Raw genomic sequence first — 20698 nt, forward strand, 5'->3', positions numbered from 1 at the left:
GGGTGACAGAGGAATACGATTCCAAGGATCTTGCTTAGCAGACACTAATCGGCCCTCATTTCCCAGTTTCTTTGAAGGGAACTGGCAACGCTGACAACTGGTAGCAGAGTCCCCAGTAAGGGAGAGGAAGGAGAAAAGGGAGGAAATTGATGGTTTTGGATGGGGAGGGGGTAAATCCAGTCAGTTTATAATTCCAATAATGTTTGGATCATTTTAGCATCTGAGAGGCTGCTTTTTGAGAAGACTCCAGAAGCTGGGAAGGTTGGCTTGCTGGCTCTCAAGTCCGAGTTCTGCTCCCCAGGGCTCCTTGTGAGGCTCCTGGAGGGTCAGATCTCCCTGTTCTCCAGGATCCCCTCTCCTGGTTAGGATGTCTCTCACCCCCAGTTAGGGCTTTACCTCTTTGTTCCTCCTCACACCACCACGTGTCTTGGGCTTGCCAAGGATCCTGCTGACCACAAAACCATCCTGAGATCTCCTAATCCAATTGCAGCAAATCTCTTTATAATCTTCTGTGCCTCTGTTTCCCTGTATTTTTAGAGAAGGAGACCCGCAAGATAGCCGAGGCCTCGGTCTATGCAGGAAAGAGGATTTGGGCAAAGCTGCGGGGAGGGGTGTCTGACCCCAGGCCCAGGGTTCTGCTGAACGGGTCCAGGCGATCGCTGGTCGCTCCAGGGACCAGGAGAGCAAGCGCCCTGAGTCGCCCCAACCGAAAGGGCACCCCGCTCTCGCTCCACGTTTTCCGAGGGGAGGGGGGTGCCCAGCTCAGTACCGGCGGCGGGAGAACCTCAGGCCCGACGGCTTCCCCACCCAGTCCTCGGAGAACCTGCACCGGGAGGCCGACCTCTTTCTGAGTGAGGCGCGGGAACCGGCCCGACCCGCTGAGATTGCCCGAAGCGGGGCCCCAGCGACCCGGCGGGTCGGGGCGAAGGGCTCGGGGTCCAGGCCCTCCCTCTCGCCTGGGGTCTGGGGAGGCCGCAGACAAGCATTTCTTTCCATCAGGAGTACGGTGCACCGTGCACGCTCTCTCTGCCCCATCTCGGTTCCCAGGTGCCCTGGGCCCCCCAACCCCCGCGGCCCAGGGGCCCAGCGGCCGCCGCCGCAGCTTCTCCGCGGGCCAGGGACGAAAGGGCCGGAGATCCACGGAGCCACGCCGCCCAGGGAATTTGGGGAGCCCCCAGCAGACTCACACAGTGCCTATGTTTCCACTTAAAAACGCACGGTTAGACTTTGGCTTCATTTTTAGTCTGAATGGTGCAAATCTTTTCCCCTTCATTCTGCGTTGTTCCGAGGTCTCAGCTGTACAGACCTGGTCTGGGCGCCAAAAGAGTGAGTTCTTACACACCCTCCGCCCCCACCGAATACATCTTTTCACCCGGACCTGCTTTGGCATCATCCTGGTTGGATTAAACTGCAAACCTGCTTCAGAAAAAAAAAAAGTAATAATAACTCTTTTTATTTTTTCAATGGATTAAGTCAACGATCTGATATTAGTTGTAATTATCTGAGAAAAGTCCACACGTTAGTTATTATCAAGATTGTGTAGATGAGATCTTATAAAAACAGGCATGTAATTTGTTTTTAATTTTTGTTTTCAATTTTTTTCACAATTTCTATTGCCTACATAACACCATGTAACACAATACCTACATAACAAAATGAACACAATTAAAATAATAATTCCTGGCTTTTAATCCATCTTTTAAAAAACAGATAATGTATGCTAAAGGAAAAATTCAAAAGTTACCAAAAGACATATGTTGAAAAGAAAAGTACTCCCGCTTCTTTCCTCAGACCTTCCCAGAAGCAACTGCTCTGCTGAGTTTTCAGTATCCTTATAAATATAGCCCTTAACACAAATAGCAGCATGCCATACACAAAGCTTTGTATTTTGTCTTTTATTTTAAAAATCATGTTGATAATGGTTCTCTATCTTTACTAATGCCTCCTTTTTAGTGACTCTATTTTATTGTATGAATGTGCCAGAACTTACTTAACTAGGCAACTATTGATAGCTATCTAAATTGTTTCCAATTTTTGTCTTCCTTTTCTTCTACTACTGTATACAAAATGCACAACTCGGTGTGTATATGCATGTTATAGTCTTAGAAATGGGTCCTATCAAAAGCCTTGTGCATTTTTTGCAAAGTTAATGATTTATTTATTTGTTCTGACTAGTAGGATAACATTTTCACTACTATATACCAAAAGATTATTGAATATTGTAAATCTACATTCCCTTGTGCATTTTTAATGATCGCAGAGTCTAAACTTATTTTCATAGTGTTACTTTTAACAATTTGTGTGTCCTTTTTTAGAGAACTGTCTTTTTGGATCTGCCCATTTTCTACTGTTTTTTGTTGATCTAGATTCTTTTTTTGTTTTTTAAGATTTTATCTATCTATTCATGAGAGACACCAAGAAAGCGGCAGAGACATAGGCAGAGGGAGGAGAAGCAGGCTCCATGCAAGGAGCCAGATGTGGGACTTGATCCCAGGACCCTGGGATCACACTCTGGGCCGAAGGCAGAGGCTCAACCGCTGAACCACCCAGTGTCCCTAGATTCATACTAATTTGTTTTTTATTATACTTATTAAAATGTAAGATTGTGGTTTTGTTCTGTCATTAGAGTTATACATGTGACAGAGGACTTAAAATGTACCCATCAGGGGATCCCTGAGTGGCTCAGCGGTTTAGCACCTGCCTTCCACCTGGGTGTGATCCTGGAGTCTTGGGATCTAATCTCACATCAGGTTTCCTGCATGGAGCCTGCTTCTCCCTCTACCTGTGTCTCTGCCTCTCTCTCTCTCTCTCTCTCTCTCTCTCTCTCTCTCTCTCTCTCTCGGTGTCTCATGAATAAATAAATAAAAATAAAAATTTAATTAAAAAATAAATAAAATGGGGATCCCTGGGTGGCGCAGCGGTTTGGCGCCTGCCTTTGGCCCAGGGCGCGATCCTGGAGACCCGGGATCGAATCCCACGTCGGGCTCCCGGTGCATGGAGCCTGCTTCTCCCTCTGCCTGTGTCTCTGCCTCTCTCTCTCTCTGTGTGACTATCATAAATAAATTTTAAAAAAATTTAAAAAGAAGTAAACTGTTAAATAAATAAATAAATAAATAAATGTATCCATCTGTAGGTACTGGAGTTTTTTTCTGGGAGGTGACAATTTTTTTCTGGGAGCTGAAGAAAAAAAATGGATGAAATGGGCTGTAGATTTAGGACTATTGCCCACTTCGATTTTCTCTTGCAGAATTCCATCTGTATTGGAAAATGGGGGTGGGAGATTTGGTTATTTTCTTAATTATCTCCTTGTCTTCTCCATTCTCCTTAAGATTAGAGGACACAGGGGCTCCTAGCTGGCTGTCGAACATGGGACTCTCCATTTGGGGTTGTAAATTCGAGTCCCAGATTGGGCTTATTACTTAAAAAAAAAAAAAAAAGACACAGGAAAGTCCCATGTTGGACAATGATGGAAACTTCAGCGTTGCAGAACAGAGACCTCAGGTCTGATGCTCGCTCATCCTGGCTCCCTCTAAGCTTCAGCCCAGTGCAATGGCCTCCCAAGGTCACCAGACTCTCATCCAACAGCTTACAAAATACTAGAAAATTGGGGTGGAGTCTAAGATATAGCTCCTCCAGGCTTCTGGCAAATAGGTTTCTGGAAATTCCACCTTTCTAAGGGGGGGGGGGTGATGGTCTGTCTTTTGAGCCTCCAATTTTCTGGGGGAACTGAGAGAAAACAGCCAGTGCCCTGGCTGCTCCCTCCCATGACCTAGTGATCGCCATCCACTTATTACATCCGCAGAGGACACAAGGGACCACAAAGACTGGGTGGGGGCAGGAGGTTCAGTGGGACTGGAGTTGGGGTGCTAGGGTGCAAGAGAGGCAAGCAAGGAGTCAGAGATCCGAGGAGCCGCAGAGATCACTTTTTCAGACATGGGATCCCCACAGGGAGCCGACTGCCGGGGATCCCAGGGACAAAGCTGCAGGCGGGGGCTCCGCTGTCCCAGGCTTGGTGGCAAATGTAGCCCCATAAGGCTACACCAAATTTTCCACTGAATGGAGCGCTTCGGAGCCGGGCCATGGCCAGTGCTTTGCTGGGGGTTTACTGCTCAGCCCTGCACTCCCGGCATTTCCAGGAGTTCTTTGGAAGACAGAATGGTTTGCGTCCATTTATGTGCTTGAGATACTAGTCAAGAGACGTGGCAAAAAACCTAAGCAGATCTTTAGAGGGAAAGTCAAGAGAGAATTCAAGCCCCCTGCAGAGTTCCACTGAAGGGAGCCAGGGCCACCGCTGCAGAGGGGACGGTGTCGCTAACATTTACTGAGCACTACGGCAAGCCAGGAACTTGCTAACAACTTTGGGGTTGCGGGATCTCTCTGGTCAAACGGCTCAGGGCAGTATTCAAAGTTTGAAAATGATATATACTTCCCCCCAAAGTTTTGTTATTAAGCTTCATCCCCTCAAGAATTGTTGGAAGTGACATATAGATTGGGTAAATCACATTTTAAAGATTTTTTTAAGTATTCAGGTAATGATTTAATATCGATTTCTTTTTTGTCAAAAGACCTCTCTTTTGGAAAGAAATCTAAGGGCTTTACTACCTAATTTCTGGCCAAACGACATTTAATTTTGTGGTCCTATTACTGCATTACTTTCAGTTAGAAAATGTTCTCATTTGAGCACCTGGGTGGCTCAGTCGGTTAAGCATCTGCCTTCAGTTCAGGTCGTGATCCCAGGGTCCTGGGGTTGAGCCCCACGTGGGCTCCCTGCTCAGCGGGGAGCTTTCTTCTTCCTCTCCCTCTGCTGCTCCCCCTGCTTGCGTGCTCTCTTTCTAACAAATAAATAATCTTTTTTTAAGGGAAATGTTCTGATTTATCCAAATAATTGTTCAAATTGGTAGAAACTGCACACTTAGACTTAAGACCTCAGGTCCCATCTAGAAAGGATGGTGGCCCCTCCAGGAAGGAAGAGCTCTCATCCCCACCACATCTGCCCTCTCTCCTGGATGCCACTTCCCCACACCCCCACCCTGCCTCTTTGGCCAGAGCCTGTCTTCCAGGGGTCTCTTCCAGGAGCCTTCTCTTTCTTTGGAGAAGGAGTGGGGAGAAGAGGGCTAGGAAAGATTCGAGGGCAGATTCCATGCCCCTGGTGGCAGTGAGGGTGCCTGGAGCAAGCAGCTGCATCAAAAATGACCGGCTTCTTTTCTTTTCTTTCTTCTGTTTTTTTCTTCCTTTCTGTTTTCTTTCTTTCTTTCCTTCTAAATATTTTATTTATTTGAGAGAGAGCGAGAGAGCACATGGAGGAACATAGAGTCACAAGTAGACTCTATGTTCAGTGCTCAGCCCGACATGGGGCTTGATCTCAGGACCCTGACATCATGACCTAAGCTGAAACCAAGAGTCAGAGGTTTCATCAACTGTGCCACCCAGGCACCCCAAGAATGATAAGCTTTCTTCTTCTTCTTCTTTTTTTTTTTTTTTTGATAAGCTTTCAAACAGTGGTTCCCTCTGTCCCGGACAGATGGCCTGCAAACTCGAGACTGTGATCCACACTTTGTCCACACTCCGTCCATACCAGGGGAAAACTACCATCCTGATACTTCCCAGCAACTGGTTGTTTTGGTATAGACATTATCTCCTGTCTGTCCGATTCCTCCTTTTCCTTTGTGAGCGAGGTTCTGAAAGGCAAAGGGAAACGAGCAACTCAGAACACTATTTGGTTGTGCAGTCCCAGTGGACAACCCAACTCCTTTCCCCTCACGTTCACAGTTAGGCTGAGAGGGATTTTAAGTTTCAATTTGTGAAATCGTTGCTGACATTTTCTGACATCCTTTCTCTCTCTGAGTTTTACTGTTTCCTGGAAGTCTTCTAAGAAGGTCCACATAGGCAAGATGAGTTGTGGCTCATGGAGGGTGAGAAAACATTATTTTAGACCAACAGAGTGTCACAGAAAGTTGGTTCCTGGTCCAGAAGCATGAGGATGGGAAAGCAGACGTGTGGCAAAGGCCATATGTGTGGTGTGTAGAAGTCCAGTTCCCAGAGAAACTACAGACATCCACCCAGGCAACCCCTCCGCCTGAGGTCGGAGAAAGGACAGGCAGGAGTCTAGAAAGGCAAAGAAGTTAACGATGTTTAGCTGTCTGGGGGCTTATCAGTGTGTCGGGGTCAGGTGGGGGCCGGGGCAACACAGCTTGGGCAGATGAGGCTGGGTTGAGGCTGCACAGGTGAGGGAGGGGGCAGCCTGGGGCCCTTGCCACCCCACTGACCCAACCTGGGACCTGCCTTTCCCAGCCTGCAGACAGACGGGGTAGCTGGTAAAATATTAACCCCTTCTGGGTTCTGAAGTGGGATATCGTCCCTGGAGGGCTTAGAGAAAGGGGGTGGGGAGGCTGCATTTATTCTTCTTCCCTTAATCCTGGGCTTCAAATCCAAGCCTTTGAACCCCTAACTCCTGGCCAATGGGAAGGTGCGAGTTCTCGTGTCTCCCTGCGTCCAGGCTCTTCCTCCATCAGTTTTTCAGCCCAGTTTGGAGGGGTGGAGGGTTGCTGAGCAGAGATCGCTAGGCTTTCAGCTGGGTATGCCTCAGGCAGGGTCACGAAAGTCTTCTAGTGAGTTGGGGTGAGGTGGAGCATATTATGGGCAACTGTCCTTCAGCGCCCTCGATCTCAATCCAGACAGGGACTTGGGGGTGGGGGCCACCCAGGGCCACCTAGGAGTTCTCCTAAGGTCTAGCTCTCATCCAGACCTGGCCAGCGGTGGGGGGGGGGGGGTAGGGCCGGTGGCGGGAGGGATGCCCTTGGGGCTGGGGAGGCGCAGAGACGTTTATTGGCTGGGCGGGGTGGCGTTTCCCAGCCTTGATCACCTCCCTTAAGCCCGCCTGCTTGGGGCCCACTGGGCCGGGGCCGGGCTTGGGTTCCTCCCTGCGGTGAATCAGGCTTCTGACCTCAGCCTAGAGTCCGCCTCGCTCAGGAGGGTAAACATCCTCTGCGTTTTGGGAACTGGTGGGACCAGAAAGGTGAGGGGGTGGCGAGAGAGGGAGGAGGGTTAGCAGAGAGGCTGAGAAGAGGGGACGTTCTGAAATCCCGTCTGCCTCCAGCCAGGAATCCAGTGGGCCCTCCTTGGGGGCTTCTGTGCTGCCTACCGGAGGCCAAAGAAGGAGCATCCCATGGCGCTGTCTCTCTCCTCCTACATAAAGAATCGGGTTACTCAAACCTGGGAAATGTGACTTTGGAAAAGGTCCCAGGCTTAGGGAGTGGGGGTAGGAGGGAGCAGGAAAGGGCTGAGAGGTGCCGGCCCTGTTCCCATTCCCCCAGGATTACCTGAAGGATATCCCTCTGAAGGGAGACAGGGCATGGGAGGGGTTAAGGACCTAGGCAGGATAAGAATGTAATCTTCACTCCTTAGGGAGGGACTTGGTCACAAAACTTTAAGAACATGGTTATTAAGGCTATCATTTTTGAAGGTTGAAGAATGGTGTGAAAAGAGCCTGTTTGGACTCCCAATTCAAGCCATCCTTGGGCTGGTCGAGAGGAGCTCTCAAGCCAAACAGATCCAGCATAGACCTGGATCCCAGTGCCCACCAGCTTCAGGCCCAGCAAGTGTCTTCGTCACCCTGAGTAGTCTCCTTGCTTGTAAAAGAGAGATGACACTAACAGCCACAGAGTTGATGCTGGAATCAAATCAACAAACGGAGTGGCCCGCCCAGCACTTAGTGACCACAGGGATGTCCTGCCAGCCTCAGCTCCCTCTCTGACCTTGCCAAGCCCTGACTGCATATATCCCAGAGAAACCCTCTGCCACTTGTCTTCTGCTTAGTCCTAACCAAGTGACTAAAGGCCCTGAGAAGTGGATCAAAGGAAAAGTCATACTCTGCTCTTCTCCACAGCCCCCCTCCCCGCCCCAAGGGAGGGAAGCATGGAGCTCCATTCTCTGCTCTGGAGCCCAGGGGGTGGCCCTCCACACCAAGAGGTTCAATGGCTCTGAGAAGAGGTAGATGTGAGTAGATCTTACGTACTGTGGTCCAGAGACACTCCGTGTTTTCAGCATCCCATTTACTTCAAAGATGAAAATAATTCATGAGAGGGCTGAAAGCGCTTCCTGGGTTTAGGACATCAGAAGCCCTTTCGTGGAGCTGGCCTCTGGACTACCTGGGCCCTGGATGTGGCTGAACTTGTTCCTAGTCTGGAAAACTGGGGGAACTGTCATTCCCACCAAGTCTTCCCTCCCGAGGGGTCCTTATGAGAACAGTGACAGAATGGAGGGGACTACACTGGAATGCTCTGTCTCCTGCGTGGTATTGCAATGATCTCCACATTAGGAACTAATTGGGAGCACACAGTTTCAAGTTCAAGCAACCGTCTCCTTGGAGTCGTGACCAAATTCAGTCTTGCCTCCCATACATATTGCCTCTAGCATTACTCTGCCTCTCAGGGCCCAGTTTTCTAATCTGTAAATGGGGACTGAACCCCTGCCCCCCATTAGGTGGTTTTAGCTCGGAAAGCGCTTGGCCCCCGGGGCCTGGCACATAAACGGGCAACACAAACAGCAGGGACCAGTATTCCTAACTAGATACTCAATGCAGTGTTCCCTGCGAAGGGGGGGCGGGGCTAATCTGCGGCTTTGGGGTACCTGAGTGGGAGCCGCTGGGGCGCAACCTGGAGCGGGAGGCTCTTGGTAACTGGCGGTCGACCCGGCCCTGAGCGTTTCCACTGGGAGCTCGGCAGCTCCTCCAGCCCCGTCGTACTTCCTCCAGCCTCGAGCGGATCCTCCTGGGACCCCGCTGGGGCGAAGTCGGGCCTCTCTGCGCGCGAGGAGCCCCGAGACGAGACGCTGGGCTGGGCGGCCCCACGCACCAGACGGATTTTTCCCGGGCCAGGAGAGCGCGGGGCTCAGCCTCAGCCGAAGACCTCGGTCGCTTGGAATGGGCCTGGGTCGTGGGGAGTGAACTTTTCTTCTCCGTGTGTCCTAATCTCCAATTCTGTGCAAAGTTGCCGGCTGCGCCTTTTCGCGCGCACCTTCTCCCACAGAACCCCCAAACCAGCCCCGCACAGGCTTCTCCCCCGACCCCCCTCCGGGATCCCTCTAAGTCCTCGCTCCAGATGTGGGGGATGGAGAACTCTCTCCAACCGAGCCCTCCGCCTCTACCATCCCAGGCCCCCTCTGGCGAATGGCATTTCCCTGCAAGGTCCCCGGAGGCAGAGCGAAGGAAAATTCCAGGGCAAGAGGACAGGTTGTAGGGGTTGAGTCTCATGAGAGACGCCTCTTTCCTCCTCCCGTCTTTCCCTCCCCTCAAAGAGGCACGATTGGAAAATAATCTGGAATTTTCAAAGACTCAGGAAATTTGCTGAGGAATGGAGACCCAGAAGAGAACAGGCAATCCAACAGCTGCCTTTCCTTCTCTCCGTAGGAACCCAGTCCTTCCATCACATAGGACTACAGCTACTGTACATCTTTCCATGAAACCTGCATTTCCCAACCAGGCTGCAAGAAATATGAATTTTTATGGGTACACTGAGCCTTTGAACCACAGAGACGCCAGGTTGTAAGAGGGTCTATTCAGGCCAAGTCTAACTACAACCAAATTATAATATGAAAACCAGAGATCTTGATTCAAATCTTTTATGTGTAAATAAAGAGGAGGGGATGGTACCTGGGTGGCTCAGTGGTTGAGTGTCTGCCTTTGGCTCAGGCGGTGATCCTGGGATGGAGTCCAGCATCAGGCTTCCCATGGGGAGCCTGCTTCTCCCTCTGCCTGTGTATCTCTCTGCCTCACTCTGTCTCTCATGAAAAAATAAATAAATAAAATCTTTTTTAAAAGAGAGAAGAAGAAAAGAGAAAGAAAGAAGAAAGAAAGAAAGAAAGAAAGAAAGAAAGAAAGAAAGAAAGAAAGAAGAAAGAAAAAAAGAAAGAAAGAAAGAAAGAAAGAAAGAAAGAAAGAAAGAAAGAAAGAAAGAAAGAAAGAAAGAAAGAAAGAAAGAAAAGAAAGGAGGGGGGACACACTTTTGAAATCTCCAAAGAATTCGAACTATTCATAAAGAGATTCATCTCACTGGGCTTCTGGTTGGCGGGTGTGGCAGATAGAATCTGGGACAGCAACTAGCTATTCTCTGGTCTAAAACAAACATAACCCCCAACACACACCTCCTTTGAGCCTCTGCTCCTCAGCTATGAAATAGAAAGAACCCAGGTCCCATTTAGATGGTGAAAGTTGACTTTGGAGAGTTCAAGGTGGAGAGATGGGTGGGTGGAGGGAATAGGAAGTGCAATAGGCACTGAATCAGAGGCCCTGAGGCTAAGTCCTGGCTGAGTCTTGACTTGCCCCTAGCCTCAGTGTTCTCATATGTAAAATGGGGATAATACTGACCTCCCAGGACTCCTGTGAAGAATAAACAAATACAGATGAAAGTGTTATCATTATCAGACTTTCCTTAGCCTATCCCAAATTGAAAGAGGACCTTGGCAAAGGAAAACAAGGGTTCAGCTTGGGGCTTTGCCTGGGGTTGGGTATGAGCATCCCCATGGCTACTTGATGCCTTGACACGTGGCTCTGCTGGCTCGGTCTCACCCTCCACCAGATCCAAGGGGAAGCGAGAGTCCACTGCAGCGGGCCTGCCTCAGCCTCTGTTTGCTTTGGCCACATGGTGATGGCCCTGCTAGGCTTGCCAACCGGATTTTGGTGTTTGCTCTCCCACCTGGCATGACTGCTGAGGCAGCTGGCATTCTGTTCCCAATTACCCCGCCAACAATGTTGCCCGTAGTGAGAGGGATCTGTCTCAGCACTACCTGCTGGACTTCCTGTTATTTCCACCCCTTTCTCAGATGGATGGGGTCCCTTTTCATTTTTAAGACTCCTAGGCGGGATGGGGGGGGCGGTGTGACAGCACAGTCTTGCCCTTTAAAATGGCTGCCCAAGGGGCACCTGGGTGGCTCAGTGGCTGAACATTTGCCTTTGGTTCAGGTTGTGATCTTAGAGTCCTGGGATCGAGTCTCATATCTGGTTCCCCGTGGGGAGCCTGCTCCTCCTTCTGCCCATGTCTCTGTGTCTTGCTCTGTGTCTCTCATGAATAAATAAGTGAAATCTTAAAATAAAATAAAATGAAGTAAATAAAAATAAAATAAAATAAGATGGCTGCCCAAGAAGTACATTTTCAAGGATTGAAAGGAATCAAGAAATAAGTCAGGAAAAGAAATCAGACAGCCAGAGAAATCAGGCACCAGTTCTAGACTTTTTTTTTTTTTTATGATAGTCACAGAGAGAGAGAGAGAGAGAGAGAGAGAGAGAGGCAGAGAGAGAAGCAGGCTCCATGCACCGGGAGCCCGACGTGGGACTCGATCCCGGGTCTCCAGGATCGCGCCCTGGGCCAAAGGCAGGCGCCAAACCGCTGCGCCACCCAAGGATCCCTAGACTTTTTTTGAATGACTTGTTTTGCTTTTCTACATTTCTTTCCTCATGTTTTCTGGGGATAGTAGATAGTTCAGGAGTAAAGAGGAAGGGGGACCCTTGTTGGAGGTCACCCCAGACCAGAGTCTGTGGTTCAGGAGAGTCATGGTGGATGAATGATTAGCAAGTACCTGATGGGAAGAACACATGCTCAGAGCAATCACAACCCTTCCCACCCCAAAGTAGCTCCTGGAGCCTCCAGCCACCTCCCCAACACACAGTACGCACTCAGGAGTCATGAAATATACTCCACATGACACATTGCCTACTTGGCTTTCCCAGGCTGCTGGTTAGTAACTTGAAGTCATGGCTGAAGAATGCAAAATAATTGAAAGCAATGCTTAGTAAATTGCAGTTCCACGGTCTTCATTGCCTTCCTAACAATTTACAAAACCCATTTCATTGCTTTTTTAGATTCCTTGAATTGAAATGCCACTGTGTGCTGTAATTAAGCTAAGTGACATGCCAGCTGTAAAGACAAGGGTTGTGAATGATTATATTCAGCTCATGTAATCATCCAGTACCAGTGGGGGAAGCCGCTTGAACCAGCTGCCAATCTGCTTGACTTCCACTCCCTGCCAGAATGGAAGGAAAACTGGAATCTGCAATTGCCCTTTTAAGGCTAAGGAGAGTTTCCCAGCCTGTTCCACACATGGGTTAGGGGTTGCCCAGTGTGCGATGAGCCAGATAAGTGGCTCCCAAACCTGGCTATGGGGGAGCTTTCTAATTCAGGTCAACACTCTCCCCCATACTGACTACTCTGGTTTTCAAAGGGTGGAGCACACATGTATCTTAAGCTGCCCAGGTAGTTCTGAGCCTAGAGAACCTGCCCAGTCCAAGATGGCTATTTTTAACCATCTGGTCTTCAGGAAAATCATTTTTGCACTTGGAAGGTTTTCCTTTAGCGTTGTTCTTTTTTTATTATTTAAATTCAATTAACATATAATGTATTATTAGTTTCAGAGATAGTGGTCAGTAATACCTCAGTCTTATGTAACACCCAGTGCTCATTATATCATGTGCCCTCCTTAATGTCCATCACCCAGTTACCCTATCCCTCCTCCCCCCTCCCCTCCAGCAACTCTGTTTCCTATGATTAAGAGTCTCTTATGGTTTGTCTCCAACCCTGATTTTGTCGTTTTATTTTTCCCTCTCTTCCTCTGTGATCCTCTGTTCTGTTTTTAAACTCCATATATGAATGAGATCATATGATAATTATCTTTTTCTGATTGATTTATTTTGCTTAAGCATAATACCCTCTAGTTCCATCCACATCATTGCATGATTTTGTTTTTTGACGGCTGAGTAGTATGCCATTCTTTTAAATATATCTGCGGACTGGAACTCATCCACCTGCTTTATGAAATAGATGATGTGATTTCCATCACCCCAAAGCTCCTTCTCCCAATGTTTCTATTTTCTTTGAGGGGGCTCAGTTCTTTTTTTTTTTTTAAGTAGGCTCCATGCCCACTGTGAAGCCCAATACAAGGCTTGAACTCATGACTCTAAGATCAAGACCTAAGCTGAGATCAAGAGTAGGATACTTAACCAACTGCACCACCCAGGCACAAGACTCAGCTCTTTTGAAGCTGTCATTGCTCTTCTCTTTTCCTACTCCCTTTCGTTCACTCAGCTGTGATGTCCCAGCTCTCCAGTGTTTTTCTCACCTGCCTCCTTTTCTTTCCCATGGCCCATCATCCTAAGAAGGGCTGCGAGGGCTTGACCTCTTATGGAGGTCACCAAAAGAGCCTCCTAACTGCTCTCCCACAATGGGTCTCTCCCTTATGCCAGTCATCCATTTTACCATCTCCCACCAGATTCGATTTTTTTTAAAGATTTTATTTATTTATCCATAGACACAGAGAGAGAGAGAGGTAGAGACACAGGAAGAGGGAGAAGCAGGCTCCACACAGGGAGCCAGATGTGGGACTCGATCCCAGGTCTCTAGGATCACACCCTGGGCTGCAGGCGGTGCCAAACCGCTGCACCACCGGGGCTGCCCCAGATTCGATTTTTTTTTGTATTTTATTAAAGATTTTATTTATTTATTCATGAGAGACACAGAGAGAGAGAGGCAGAGGGAGAAGCAGGCTCCATGCAGGGAGCCAGACGCGGGTCTCAATCCCGGGACTTCAGGATCATGCCCTCGGCTGAAGGCGGCGCTAAACCGCTGAGCCACCCAGGCTGCCCCAGATTCGATTTTCTAATGCTCAAATCCCCCACTCAAAATCTCTGTTGGTTTTCCACTGAATTCTGTAAACACTTCCCAGGATAACATTTTAGATCCTCAATATTCAGTCATTCAGCAAATATTTACCGAATTTTTATCATGTCCTAGGCACTAGGCTAAAAGCAGGGGATATAAAGATGTAAAGAAAAATAAAAAAATATATAAAAAAAAGATGTAAAGACATGGTATAGCCCTGTGGAGAGACAGCCACGTAAACAAGTTCACCATCACGAGGAACGCAATACTGGTGATATAAACAAGGGCGCTGGGGTCTCCAATATGGTCTGGTCTCACACACCACCTTCTCATTGTCACCTCCCAATTTTCCTTTTGGAACTATCCAGATTGGACTCGGCTTTGCTTTTTGACCATGTTTGGGATTGTTTTTGTCTTCTTCCAGACCAGTAAGCCTCAGTACCACACCTCATATCCGCTTTAAAAAGTCATATTTATTGTAAGGCACCTGGGTGTCTCAGTTGGTTAGGCACCCGACTCTTGGTTTCAGCTCAGGTCTGGTCTCAGGGTCTCAGGGTTGTGGGATCGAGCCCTGCATCCGGCTCCACACTCAGCCGGCAGTCTTCTTGAGGATTCTCTTCTCCCTCTCCCTTTGCCCCTCTTCCCACCGTCTAAAATAAAATAAATCTTTTAAAAAACAATTCAAAATTGTATTTATCTTTCCTTGCCATCTCAAATATCACCTCCTCTGAAGAAGGGGACTTGATCCTCCCAGCTGGTGCGAGGGCATTTCCTTCTCAACTAATGACACTTTTTATTAGTGGCACTTAATTCAGGCCAGCTGTCTGTGGACCTGTTTTAGTCTACTGCCAATCCACAGGGGCAAGGTCTGTCACAAGCATTTTTTGTTCAGCAGACAGTTGTTCTGCAAAACCCTATGGGTGAATAGGCAGGCGGTGCATGGGGCCTGCCATTTTGCCTTCTCATTGGATAACTCAGACCTGTTGAAGCCAGTAGCAGGACTGGCTACATAATGTGGTGGGTGCAAAATGAAAATGCGGGGCTCCTTGTTCAAAAAATGTCCAGAATTTCAAGAGGGTGACAACAGAGCATTAACCAAGTATAGGGCCCTTCTAAGTGTGGAGCCATGTGAGATTACACAGATTGCATGCTCATGAAGCTGAAACTATGTCTAGGATTAAGGATGTGGACACCAAATTGTCCCCTAGAAAGACAAATAATTCTGACTTCACCTTATTAAAAGAATTCCTTTTTATCAGCTTAGGAACCTTGACTGGCTGGGGCTGGTGACTAGGGAGAAAAAGGGAAAGACATCGAGGTTTTAGAAAGCCCCATTTCAGAAAGTCTTAAAGTCTTACATCTTTTGTGTGGTCCAGGCTATAATCTATAGCAAACTGATAATGACAATGGAAAAACTGGCCTTGAATCAGTCCTTTTTGAGACTTCTAAATGGTGTTGGGAAAGGGCTGGCAAAGGGAGAGTGGATTTTTTTAAAAGTAATCTCTACACCCAATGTGGGGCTCAAACTCACAACCCCAAGATCAAGAGTCGCATGCTCCACTGACAGCCAGCCAGGTGCCCCAGGAGGGTTAATTTTTTACTAATCTCCCTAGTTGTAATCACGGCTTCCTTCTGCCATCCAGGTAGGCCTCAACTCACTAAGAACTCTACACCAGGAGTCTTTGAAAACCAGGCATAAGTGGAGATGAAGGTGTTATGTATGTGTGTGTTTCACAGCTGGATGCAAATGGATTTTCCATTCAGTGTTTTGGATAATTAAGTGAGGAATAGTGTAGGCTTCAATTATCTCAGAATCTCCTGACATCCCTGGGGCCAGAAATTCATCCCATTAGGACTTCATAGAGCAAAGCTGAATCAACATTGTGAAGCAGGCTCTTGACTTCAGACCTCATTCTTCTTCCACCCCTGCCCCATACTCCTCTTCCAAAGCTCATTCCTGGGACCTAACTCAGAAAGAGCAAGTGAGGCAAAGTCTTGGATCACATTCTTAGAGAGGGTAGAGAACGAACTGGCAAAATGAAATGTTATGCCTGGAGTCTAGCCAGGATTGATGTTGGGCAGACACATGGCAACCATGGAGCCCCCCAAAAGGTCCACCTCAGACACAAGGCTCTCAGCAAGGAGGACAGGGCTTACCATTCATCCAAAGAAATTCTTCAAAGGCTCCCGATGCATTTTTGGTGAATTTGGACCTTTCTTAATGAGGAGTGCTCAGGAAAACTCTCTCTCCCACTTCCGTCTGCTCATTCTCACTCTGGATCAGGCTCACCATCCCAGCACTGAGCATGGCAATTTATTTTATTAACAGATACCTGAGGGGAAGATGCATCATTTCTGCAGGCTGATGGAAGAAACACCTGCAGGCTGGGTATTCTTGCCTCACTTCTTCTTCAGCAAGATTGATGTGGCTGTGGACTGGTAAGGGAGGTAGCAAGAAGGTGTTGGGCACAGAGGTGGCTCAGGTGGGAGGAGGAGGTCTGGTCTGTACCTGGTAAAGTTATACCTGCCTCAATTCCCTTACTCAGGGTTCAGAATCTTCCATCAAGCCTTGCCCTTTCTCTGTCTTTTCTCTTTGGAGTTGAAAACCTACTGACACAGACCTGTTGGTAGACTGAGGGCTTTAGATTCCTGGAAACTTTGAGTTCCTCTCTGAAACAGTCCTCCGTTCATATTGCTCTATCTGGGGGGAGTGTTCTGGATGATAGTGTCATCTGAGGGACCCAAAGGAATGCCACTAGTGGGGCAACTGGGGTGTGTCCTGGAGTAGCACCGATACGTCTCAGAAGTCATGGGCCTACAGCACTAACTGGGAGGGTATAAAACACAAGGCTGTTGGCCCAGTGGTGTTAATGGGAAGTTATAAGACCAGGTTATCTAGATGAGGAAATAAAACTTTCAGTTGATTCTACGGACATTGTAGACACTTTAAAAAAAGATAAATCTTTTCCTGGGAATAAGAGGTAGAAAGAGGGAGAAATGGCAGAGATCCAGTATGATTCTGAAAAGAAAAAAAAAGATTTTTTTCTTAGATTTTCCTTTAAAATGGCATCTAGAAGATTCCAGTCAATTAACTCTCCTTACCATCCTGTCCAGCAGGTCAGGAGGCACTCAGATGATCACCTCCATAATCACCAGAAACTCATTTTACCTGCATGCCATTTATCTTCCTGCATCCTTACAGCCCCAAACATTGAATATGGACCATTTAAGAGCAGCCAAGATGGCTGGTCAGAGACAATAAGAGGTAGTGGTTAAGTGCATAGGCCCAGGAGCTCTGAGTGTTCTCGTGCAAGTTACTTAATCTCTCTAACCTTTGGCTTTCTCGTTTGAAAAAAAAAAAAAAAAAAAAGAATAGGGATCCCTGGGTGGCTCAGGGGTTTAACGTCTGCCTTCGGCCCAGGGTGTGATCCTGGAGTCCCAGGATCAAGTCCTGCATCAGGCTTCCTGCATGGAGCCTGCTTCTCCTTCTGCTATGTCTCTGCCTCTCTCTCTCTCTGTGCCTCTCATGAATAAATAAAATCTTAAAAAAAAAAAAAGAATTATAGTGATTCTTACCACACAGTTACTTTGAGGATGGAGAGAATGCACACAAAGCTTTTAAAAGCACACCAAAAGCAAGTGTGTTTTGCTTTAGTACCTACTGGGGTCATCACCATCAACACAGTATCATTATCATGATCATCATCACCACTGCAGCCACCATATACTCACCAGGGTGCCAAGCATCCCCCTTAATAAGCTTTTTTTTTTTTTAGATTTTATTTATTTATTCATGAGAGACAGAGAGAAAGAGAGGCAGAGACACAGGCAGAGGGAGAAGCAGGCTCCATGCAGGGAGCCCGACATGGGACTCGATCCCGGGACTCCAGGATCACTCCCTGGGCCAAAGGCAGGTGCCAAACCACTGAGCAACCCAGGGATCCCCCCTTAATAAGCTTTTAATCATCTTAAAATCTACAAAGTGGGCTATTTATCCCCTAAAACTCAATTGTTGACAGATCTGAAACCCTAGGCTCAGTGGCTGACCCACTGCGAAAGTAGATCGAGAGGAAGGATGATGAGATGATAGTGATCTAAGTAGAGACATGCAGGAAATTGTCAGGGCTCCTTCTTCACATGGATCAAGATGGAAGAAACATCATGCTATTTGTCCAGAATGCATCACTTGTGTGAGGTTGGGCGAGTCATTTACTGCCCCAAATTGATGTCTTCTTGCTAACCTCACAGCACTGACCTGAGGAATTACACGGGACATGGTACCTCAACTTGATGTGTGGAGGGTATTACACTGACCAAGAGAGCCCTTGATCCATAATTCAGACCTCTGCTCTACTCTTTCCTTCCTTCATTCAACCATTATTTATTTTATTTTATTCATTTATTTGACAGAGAGAAAGCACAAGCGGGGAGAGCAGCAGGCAGAGGAAAAGGGAGAAACAGGTTTCCTGTGGAACAGGGAGCCCAATGCAGGGCTCGATCCCAGGAAGATCATGAGATCTTGAGTCCCATGACTCGAGAGTCCTATAAGATCATGACTAGAGCCCAAGGCAGACAGCCTAACTGACAGAGCCACCCAGGTGCTCCTAACCATTACTTATTATACAGAAGCCCTATTCTTTTTTTTTTTTTTTTTTTTTTTTTACAGAAGCCCTATTCTTATGCCACATCATCCTCCATTTGTTTTTGTTTTTAAGATTTTTTATTTATTTATTCATGAGAGACAAGAGAGAGAGGCAGAGATACAGGCAGAGGGAGAAGCAGGCTCCATGCAGGGAGCCCAACATGGGACTCGATCCTGGGTCCCCAGGATCACGCCCTGGGCAAGCACTAAACCGCTGAGCCACCCAGGCTGCCCTCATCCTTCATTTGTAAATCAAAGCATCGATAGCCAGGCATTGCCCTGTATATAACTAGACTTTATGAGTTTGCCTTGTATGTGTCAGTCCTTTGTGGACTGATTAATTGGGCATTTTTTGAAGCCATCATTTGACCTAAGAGCAGAGAGCCAGCTCTGAGATCTGGTGACCCCCATGGCATTCTAAGAGGCCTTGCCTGGTCTTGGCTACCTGTGCTACCTGCAGAAATGCCTTCATACAGAGCTATTTATTATGCCCTTAGGCTCAAACTGAAGATTATTATTATTTTTTTAAAGATTTTATTTATTTATTCATGAGAGATGGAGAGAGAGGCAGAGACACAGGCAGAGGAAGAAGCAGGCTCTCTGCAGGAGCCTGATGTGGGACCCGATCCCCAAACCCAGGATCAGGCCCTGAGTCAAAGGCAGATGCTTAACCACTAAGCCACCCAGGCGTCCCATCAAACTGAAGATTATTAAAAATGCCATTTGAAAGAAAGATAGTATGGTTTGGGAATCAGAAACATCTGACTCATATCCTTGCTCTATCACTTAAAAGCTGTGTGACCTCCCAAAGGTTAGGCGTTATGCTTTTTGAGACTCAATTTTTTTTCTTTTCTAAAGTGCACAATTGAGATTGGAATGAAATTAGATTAAAAAAATAAGTGCTGGCACACTTATATGGTAGACTACCAAAAAAATAGAGGTAACTATTACCATCATTAATATTCATTAAAAGTCAATGCCTTCAGTCACTGTCCACTACGGTAGTAAAAATCTATAATATGAGACTCCGTATGACAAACTGCTCTCAGAAATTAGAGCCAGGGCAACAAGTCTCTCCTAAGGAATTATCTATCTTTATTTTTTAACTTATTTTTACTCATTTAGGAGAAAATACCAAAAACTTCTCTGCCAAAAAAAAAAATCTCAGAGCCTCTCAGGGAGTCTCAATCCACGCTGGACTTTGCTAAAGAATGACACAAAGAGGGGTGCCTGACGTCAGAGATTCAACTGAGCAAAAAGCTCTCCCTGTTTCCAGCTCACTATAACCCAAATCTGGTGTTGAGGAACCAATCATATAAGTGCCAGCATGGGGGCACCTGGAGGGTACAGTCAGTTAAGCCTCTGGCTCTTGGTTTTGACTCAGGTCATGATCTCAGGGTCATGAGATCAAGCCCCAAGTCTAGCTCCACACTCAGTGTGAAGTCTGCTTGAGATTCTCTCTCCCTCTGTCCCTGTCCCCAAGAACGCGCGCTGTCTCTGTCTAAAAATAAATAAATAAATATATTTTTTTAAATACCAGTATGTACAAGGATGTACCAAGAGCCCAGGGGATGAAGTGACCAATAGCCCTAATCTTTGAGGAGCTCCCAGTCTGGGCTTATCAGGGGAGATGCAGCCCCTGCCCTCAGGAAGACCCCAGTCTGACAGTAGAGACATAGTCCATATACTTTTTTTAAAACCTTTTTTTTTTTTTTTTTTTTTTAGGATTTTATTTATTTATTCAAAGAGACACACACAGAGAGAAGCAGAGACATGGGCAGAGGGAGAAGCAGGCTTCTGGACTCGATCCTGGATTGTGGATCCTGCGATCACGCCCTGAGCCAAAGGCAGGCGCTCAACTGCTGAGTCACCCAGGTGTCCCCATAGTCCATATCCTTAAGAGAGTCTCTATTCTTATTGGAGAGACAAGAAAGACCCAAACAGAATGCTTTGTTTGGCCTTTTCTGTTTAAGAGATTCTGGGCCAGGGGATCCCTGGGTGGCTCAGCGGTTTGGCGCCTGCTTTCGGCCAGGCCGCAATCCTGGAGTCCCGGGATTGAGTCCCACGACGGGCTTCCGGTATGGAGCCTGCTTCTCCCTCTGCCTGTGTCTCTGCCTCTCTCTCTCTCTATGTCTATCATGAATAAATAAATAAAATCTCTTTAAAAAAAAAACTTAAAAAAAAAAAAAAGAGATTCTGAGCCAAATTCAATAGTCAATTCAAGAAGCCCTTTATCACTCTCTCTTAATATAATGATCTTCTCTCTTTCTCTGTGTGGCATCTGATCATTATAACTTCATTGTAACAGTCACACTGAATAAATTTTTCACTGTAATCTGCTATATCACCCCCCCTTTTCTTAACAATAGGAGCATAAATAGCAATAAATAAGTAACCGTATCTTCACTTA

The 20698-nt window shown here is 47.2% G+C and overlaps 1 protein-coding gene across 6 annotated transcripts in view; it reads right to left on the bottom strand.

The window, feature by feature from the left end:
- Nucleotides 1-14099: 14099 nt before the first annotated feature.
- Nucleotides 14100-20698, bottom strand: part of TTLL6 (tubulin tyrosine ligase like 6) — a 48260-nt gene continuing 41661 nt past the window's right edge. For 3 of the 6 annotated variants that reach the window (XM_025440257.3, XM_025440259.3, XM_025440258.3), the window contains one exon: nt 14100-16665. The gene's annotated coding sequence lies outside the window, so the exon portion shown is untranslated. The remainder of the gene's footprint in view (nt 16666-20698) is intronic. The other 3 variants (XR_007413208.1, XR_007413207.1, XR_007413206.1) reach the window with 3 other exon arrangements.

The sequence above is a fragment of the Canis lupus genome, chromosome 9 (assembly GCF_003254725.2).
Source record: "Canis lupus dingo isolate Sandy chromosome 9, ASM325472v2, whole genome shotgun sequence".
NCBI lineage: Eukaryota > Metazoa > Chordata > Mammalia > Carnivora > Canidae > Canis > Canis lupus.